Here is a 7127-nt window from a genome sequence, read left to right on the forward strand (position 1 = left end):
TGGCCCGTGACCTGCCAGACCATCTGGGAGCCATCGTCACAGCTTGTCACACGGCACGTGACTGTCAACATCCAACCTTTTGTGAGCACTTTAGACCAGTGGAGTTTCCCCACCCTCCTGTGCAGCCAGCACTTACGGAGTATTTCTGAAAAGGTCACTGCACAGCAAAGGACAAAAACGCTTCTAGCATTTTTAGAATAAATGGTCAGGATTGAATGTATAGGAATGCTGCATTTTGAAGCCTCCAGCAAAGAGTGTTAAATGAGCACAGCAACATCAGTTACAAAGTACAAGGTCTTCAGGTTTCTGCTGGGGCCCTACCAAGGATTTGCCCTGTCCCTAGTCTTGCAGTGACAGCACTGGTCACATCTGTGAACTACAAATTTGTCTTCCCCATCTATGAACACCTGTTGATGAAGGCAGTTCCATTTAAATTCTTTTCTGGTAATACCTTTACACACACACACACACACACACACATATATATATACATGTATGCATGTAAATGTCAGGGGGTGGTGAAGCCTCTGCAAGCACAGCCTGTGCTGGGGCTGAGGGGAGCAATCAGGTTTGCCTTGCACTGCCTGGCAGCAGCATGGCTGTTTGAGGGGCACGGGTTGGCCCTGTGGTGGTCCCATCCCCTCCTGCTCTCCTGGCACCTGCAACCACCAGATGCAGGTGACAGCTCTGCCAGCAGTGATTTCCTCAGCACCAGCACCTAGGCTGCTCTGCAGTTATCTCCATTCTGCATTTCCTCAAAAGCTGAGATCGGAGAAGCTGTGTTGGCCTGGCTGGCACAGGAAACCCCCACTTGCTCCATGGCACTACCAGTAAATGTAACCCAGGAGCTTGTGGCACTGGATTATCCATCTTCAGCCCAGAGTAAGCATGGTAAGAACTGGTGGCTTGCAGCTTGAGACAAGGTTGAGAAACTGTCCTCATCCCAAGGTGAAGCACACAGGTGCCTGAGCAGTGCATGGGGATGTGTGCACACCCACACCCTGTTTCCAGCCATGCAGGCTCCCATGCTATCTCCTGGCCATTTCCTGTTGGAGTCCAATACTCTGACCAGGTTCTTTTTGATGATCTAAACAGTGAACCCTCTTTGTATAAAGTGGATTTTATTTATTTATTTATTTATCTATTTATTTATAGGTCTTTTGTGTTTTGGGTGGGGTCACAACACACATGCAACACCCATCACGAGTCTCTGGATGCTTACCATCACCATATTGGGCCTCCCCAGTCATCAAGAAGGTTGGAACCAGCTCAAGCCTGTTGCTGTCATCAAAGCTCTGTTTTCTCATTGTTTGGTGTTCACACACTGCAACAGGCTGAGCCAGGTGTGTGTCCCCCCATGCTGGCCAGGCTTGCTCAGGAGGAGGTCTGAGCTCCTTTAATGAGGTCCAGGGTGAACAGTGACACAAGCAGTTAATCTGCTCAACTGAGTACTCTGTGTTTCTACAAGGGCTCCCCTGTCCCCTGGTGTGGAGATTAGCTCACTATCTCTGCAGACCACCATGGTCCATCAGCACATTGCCTTTGCCCATCACCTTCGAGCCTTTGTCTTTGCAGGGGTTTGTTGGTGGGCCCCAGCACTGGCAGCAGGAGGTGGCACGGCCTGTGCATGCCTGAGCACGGGCTTAGTGTGGGCCCTGGCTTGTGCCCCCATGCTTACCACTCACACAGCACTGTAGCCTGGTAAATGACCTTGGGCTCAGTGATAGAAAGGCGCTCTTCTACTTCAGGGAGTTGTATTTTATGTAGTCCCACCAAACGCAATTTTTCAGCAACACAGCAGTGTGAAAACCCTTCTGTGCCAACTCTGCTGCTGGTCCCTGGCCCTGTGTCATCCTCCAGCTGGATCAGCATTTGTCCCGTGTGCCTCATGGGCATCCTCTGGCTAGCTCCATCCCTGCCCACACCTCAGCTGTGCCAGTAAGAAACCCTGCTCCTACGCTGCCCACCACCTCTCCTGCTGTGGCCTTGCATGGCTGCACAGAGCTGCCAGCAAGTGCCTCACCCCAGAGGAGGAAACAGCCTTCCTCCTACTGCCCAAAGGCATGCTGCAGGACCAGGCAAGAGCAACTCCTGTCTGCAAGAAACATGCTGAAAAAGACTGCGCATGTGACAGAAAGCCTTGACTACTGGAAGGAGGTGTTACAAGTGCTTTTCTGAAATCACATGCCAGGGAGAGGGAGAGGGGGTGGCAATGTGGAAGAGGAATGCTCCGTGCTTGCAGCTCAAGTGCGTGTTTGCAAGGCTCCCAGGTAGTGCTGCCAACAGTTGAGATACAGTTTGGTGCTCCCAGTGCCTGCAGGTCAGGAGGGGGAAGAGCTGCATGCACCCCCGGCAGGTGGTTGCCATCACAGCCCTGCCAGAGCCCCTTGCACACTGTGATGAGCTGCCGGCTCCACTGCACGGGCTTTTCACCAAGGCAAGAAAGGAGGGTAAAACACAAGGCATGCAGCGAGGACATGCTGCAGGCACCAGCAAGAGCCTGGAGCCATGCTGGAACGGTGGTGCTCTGTCCAGTGGTGCTCTGTCTGGGTGTATAATGACGCTTGGAGGAAAAGTCCAGGATGGGAGCAAACCATAATGTGCCCCAACTGCTCAATTTACTCTTTGTTATTGTTCAGCTCTGGAAGGATTCTGGCAAGGGTGAATAAAAGTTCTCAAGTCTGTATCTCTGAAAGCAGCAGTGTGCTGTTTTCTCCAACTTTCATCCTGTATAAAAGCAGAGCAGGGTGCTGCAGAATAGTTCAAAACATTTCTTGAGAATGAGAAAGGAGGGGAGAAAGGCAGCTGGCAGTGTGCTAGGCCTGCCTGTAAAAAAAAGCACACATGAGAAAGAGAAAAGCCTGTGCTTGGGAATTCTTTTAAGTTCACCTCGTGTGTCCTGTACTGCTTGTTCTGTCCTATGGAAAGTATTCTCCATGCTGAATTCTGTACTTAATTTTCTCTTGATGCTTAATGAACCATACTCTGACAGCAATAAAAGCTATATGAAGGTGTTCATTAATTAGTTATCAGTGCTGGCTAGAGTTAAAGAAAGACCTGTACTTCATGCCTCAGAGGGTATCTGACATATTCATCAATACAGTTTGATTCACAAGCCTTACATATTACTACATACCTGCCCACCAATACTGGAAATACCATACCGGAAAGTATTTGGGAAGCTTCTAACAAGACCTCTGCTGACCAAGGAAAGGTTTGTAGCTGTGGGGATAAATAGAAAGGAAATGGGCTTCTAAGCGTTTTAATCGGCTGGAAAGTTTCCAAATGACATAGCAGAAATCAACAGGATTTACTTTGCTGCTGAAAACCTTTGATTTATTAAACAGTCAAAAGTCAGATTAGTTTGTTGTTCTGTACAATTTCTGAGACCTTTATAAATATGCTGATATTGGTGCAGTTCTTGTAACACTGAAGGATGCTGACTAAGTATTCAAAAAGTTATTGTGACCCCTCTAATGATACGAGAAATACTTAAGTGTAAGTGAACTGCTATTGAAGCACTTCTATTAGATTCCCCAAATGTATTAAGAAATACACATGAACTTGCAAATAAGACTACCTGAGTGATAGAAGCACATTTCCGGAATTTCTTCAAGAGCAGCACCTTCTGCAGTTGTGGATCACTTTGTTGTGCCAGCCATTGAAATTGTCAGTTTTTCTTACATACATACCTCATTCTTCCTGACTCCCTGTGATATCAGAAAGAAAACACTGTTCCTTGGGAGAAATTCATTTTATGCAAGAGTAACTGGTTTAGCAAACATCTTGTTCAAAGCCAAGATTGAAAGTGTTTTCACCAATCACTCCAACTGTGTTAAAAACAAACAAAAAACCCTCAAAGGTTATAACACTGCTTTAAAAAAAAGCAAACAAACAAGTAAGATGTACTTGAATTTTTCTGAAGGGAAGTAGCACCTTCCAGGAAATGCTACTGCAGGTGTGCTGGCAGCATCTCTTTCTGTCTTTGATGATATTACTGTTGTTTCAATAACAACCTTAATTACAAGCTCTAATGAACAATATATTCTACCAGAAACAATTAAAAAAGTAATTGTACAGGCTTGTACAATTATTTTTTGCTAAGAGTAAGTATTTCTTGTTCAAGACTGGCATAAAGAGTAGGCAATCACTCGAGATGCCTTATAAGTGGCCTGTTTTGGTGGTTATTTGGCTGATGGTACTGATGTAAAACAAGGAGACTCCCACTAGCTCTGCTGAAGAGGAAACGGCATTTCACACCAGCACAGTGATTTCCACATTCATCAACCACATGAGTCTAGAGGAACAGAGCCTGGACCACTGGAGCACAGCAAGGAACAGGCAGAGAAAAGCAGTCACCCCTGGACAAGCAACTGGTGGCTGTGAAGCTGTGTGTCACGTTTGTTATTTTCAGCAGTCTGCAAGGGTCAGGTGCAACCACATAACACAAAAGCAGTGAAGGTAGTAAAACTGAGCACATAAGTGACAGTAACTGCTGTACTAGAGAACCTCTGAAGTACATACTGATGTTTAAATGACCACTGCCAGGGACAGCCCCTTGTCTTTGCCTGCTTGAATAGAGGAATTCATTCTTTGGCATGACAATGTTTTACAGGGTTGAAGTATGAGCAGGAGATACTGGCAGACAAATTCACTGAGATCGAGGAACTCTGTGGAAGTCTTCTAGGTAAGACCCAGCCAATTGAATGTGTGTCCTGCAGTGGCCACTGACAGAGGCAAGCATAATATCATAGTAAGCTCCAGACTGAACTTATTTGCATGTATTATGAAGAAAAATTAAGAGAACAATATAGTAAAGACTGCTTTTATGCTTTATTTAAATGTTTACACCACTGCCTATTCAAGACATGAATTGTGCTATTATACATAGTTTGATCTCCTCAGCATTAATACATTTTTTGAAGCAAGCTACCAAACCAGCCTTCATTCCCTTATATTCAGATACCTTAGCTGTCTTCTGCTGTAAAAGCAGGAAGGTCAGTGTTGGGCATTCACATGTTTTTATAAAAAAATAATCCTGTCACTACCCAGACACTTACTCATGGTCCCTTGCCAAGAGGGGATTCCAAGAGGGAGCTCATCCAGCTGAAAAATGTGATTAATCTCTGAACAAAAGCAGGAATACTTCCAGAATCCAAAGGCTTTCCAGACATCCTTTGGCCAGCCTCCCTTTTGGGAGGGAGATCCAGGCAATGGACCATTTCCCATCAATGCTGTGGCAGAAGCATGAATCCCTGAAAGTGGTTCAGGCAGCAGTAGGGCATTGAAAATGATTTGGAAGGGACATCCTTAAGTTTACCTCTGGAGCACAGAGGTAGCCAGAAGGCAACACACCATATAGCTACAGTGGCTCCATGCTCAACCACACCCAGTGTGATCAAAGCATCTACGGTGAAGTGCAGTCACACTCTGTCAGTTCAGAATAGTTCCTAAAGTGTTGATCATAGATTCATAAAATTATTCAGGTTGGAAAAGACTGCTAAGACCATCACGTACAACTGTTAACCTAGCACCACATCTACATGTCTTCTGACTACTTTCAGGGATGGTGACCCAACCACTTACTTGGGCAGCCTGTTCCAATGCCGCATAACCCTTTCAGTAAAGAAATTTCTCCTAATATCCAACCTAAAGCTCTCCTGGCACAGCTTGTGGCCATTTCCTCTTGTTCTATCACTTGCTGCTTGGCAGACTAGCCCCCACCCTGCAACAACCTCCTCTGAGGTAGTTATAGAGAGTGATAAGGTCTCCCCTGTGCCTCCTTTTCTCCAAGGTGAACAACTGCAGCTCCCTCAGCTGCTCCTCACAAGTCTTGTTCTCTAGAGCCTTCACCAGCCTCGTTGCCCTTCTCTGGACACCCTTCAGCACCTCGATGCCCCTCTTGTGGGCCGGGGGGGCCCAAACTGAACACAGCATTCAAGGTGCAGCCTCACCAGAGCTGAGTACAGGGCGACAAACACTTCCCTAGCCCTGCTGGCCATGCTGTTTCCGATACAAGCCAGGATGCTGTAGACCTTGTTGGCCACCTGAGCACACCACTGGCTCCTTGTTCAGATGTCTATCAACCAATACCGCAGCAGGTCCCTTTCTGCCAGGCAGCTCTCCAGCCACTCTTCCCCCAGCCTGTACCATTGCATGGGGATGATAATGACTCAAGTGCAGGACCCGGCATTTAGCCTTGTTGAACCTCATACAGTTGGCCAGGGCCCATCGACCCAGCCTATCCAGACCCCTCTGCAGAGCCTTCCTACCCTCATGCAGATCTATATTCCCACCCAACTTCATGTCGTCTGCAGACTTACTGAGGATGCACTCGACCCCCTTGTCCAGATCATTGGAAAAGACATTAAACAGAACTGGCCCCAGGACTGAGCCCTGGGGGACACCACTCGTGACCGGCCTCCAGCCAGATTTAATTCCATTCGCCACAACTCTTTGGGCCCAGCCACGCAGCCTGTTTTTTTACCCAGCAAAGCTTTCGCCTGTCCAAGCCATGAGCAGCCAGTTTGTCCAGAAGAATGCTGGGGAGGAGTGTCCAAAGCTTTACTCAAGTGTAGGCAGACAACATCCACAGCCTTTCCCTCATCCATTAAGGGGGTCACCTTGTCACACAAGGAAATCGGGTTCATCAGGCGGGACCTGCCTTTCGTAAGGCCATGCTGATTGGGCCTGATCACCCGGTTGTCCCGTCTGTGCTGCGTGATGGCACTCACGATGATCTGCTCCATCAGCTTCCCTTGGCACCACCATCAGGCCTGTACAGCAGGCCTGTAGTTCCCCGGGTCCTCCTTCCAGCCTTTCTTGTAGATGGGTGTCACGTTTGCTAGACTCCAGTCAACTGGGACCTCACCTGATAGCCAGAACTGCTCATAAATGACAGAAAGTGGCTTGGTGAGCACTTCTGCCAGCGCCCTCCATACCCCTGGGTGGATCCCATCTGACCCCAAAATAGGACAAAATCCTTCAAGACTATATTGGCTCAAATACTGCCCTGCTTCTTGTTGATCAGATACTGAATGTCCTCTCAGAAGTGGTAAAACCCCAGCATAATGGAGGCCTGCCAAAAGCAGTACTATGCACTTTGCCTCATCTGACAAACATGTCTG

The sequence above is a fragment of the Cygnus atratus genome, chromosome Z, assembly GCF_013377495.2.
Source record: "Cygnus atratus isolate AKBS03 ecotype Queensland, Australia chromosome Z, CAtr_DNAZoo_HiC_assembly, whole genome shotgun sequence".
Lineage (NCBI taxonomy): Eukaryota > Metazoa > Chordata > Aves > Anseriformes > Anatidae > Cygnus > Cygnus atratus.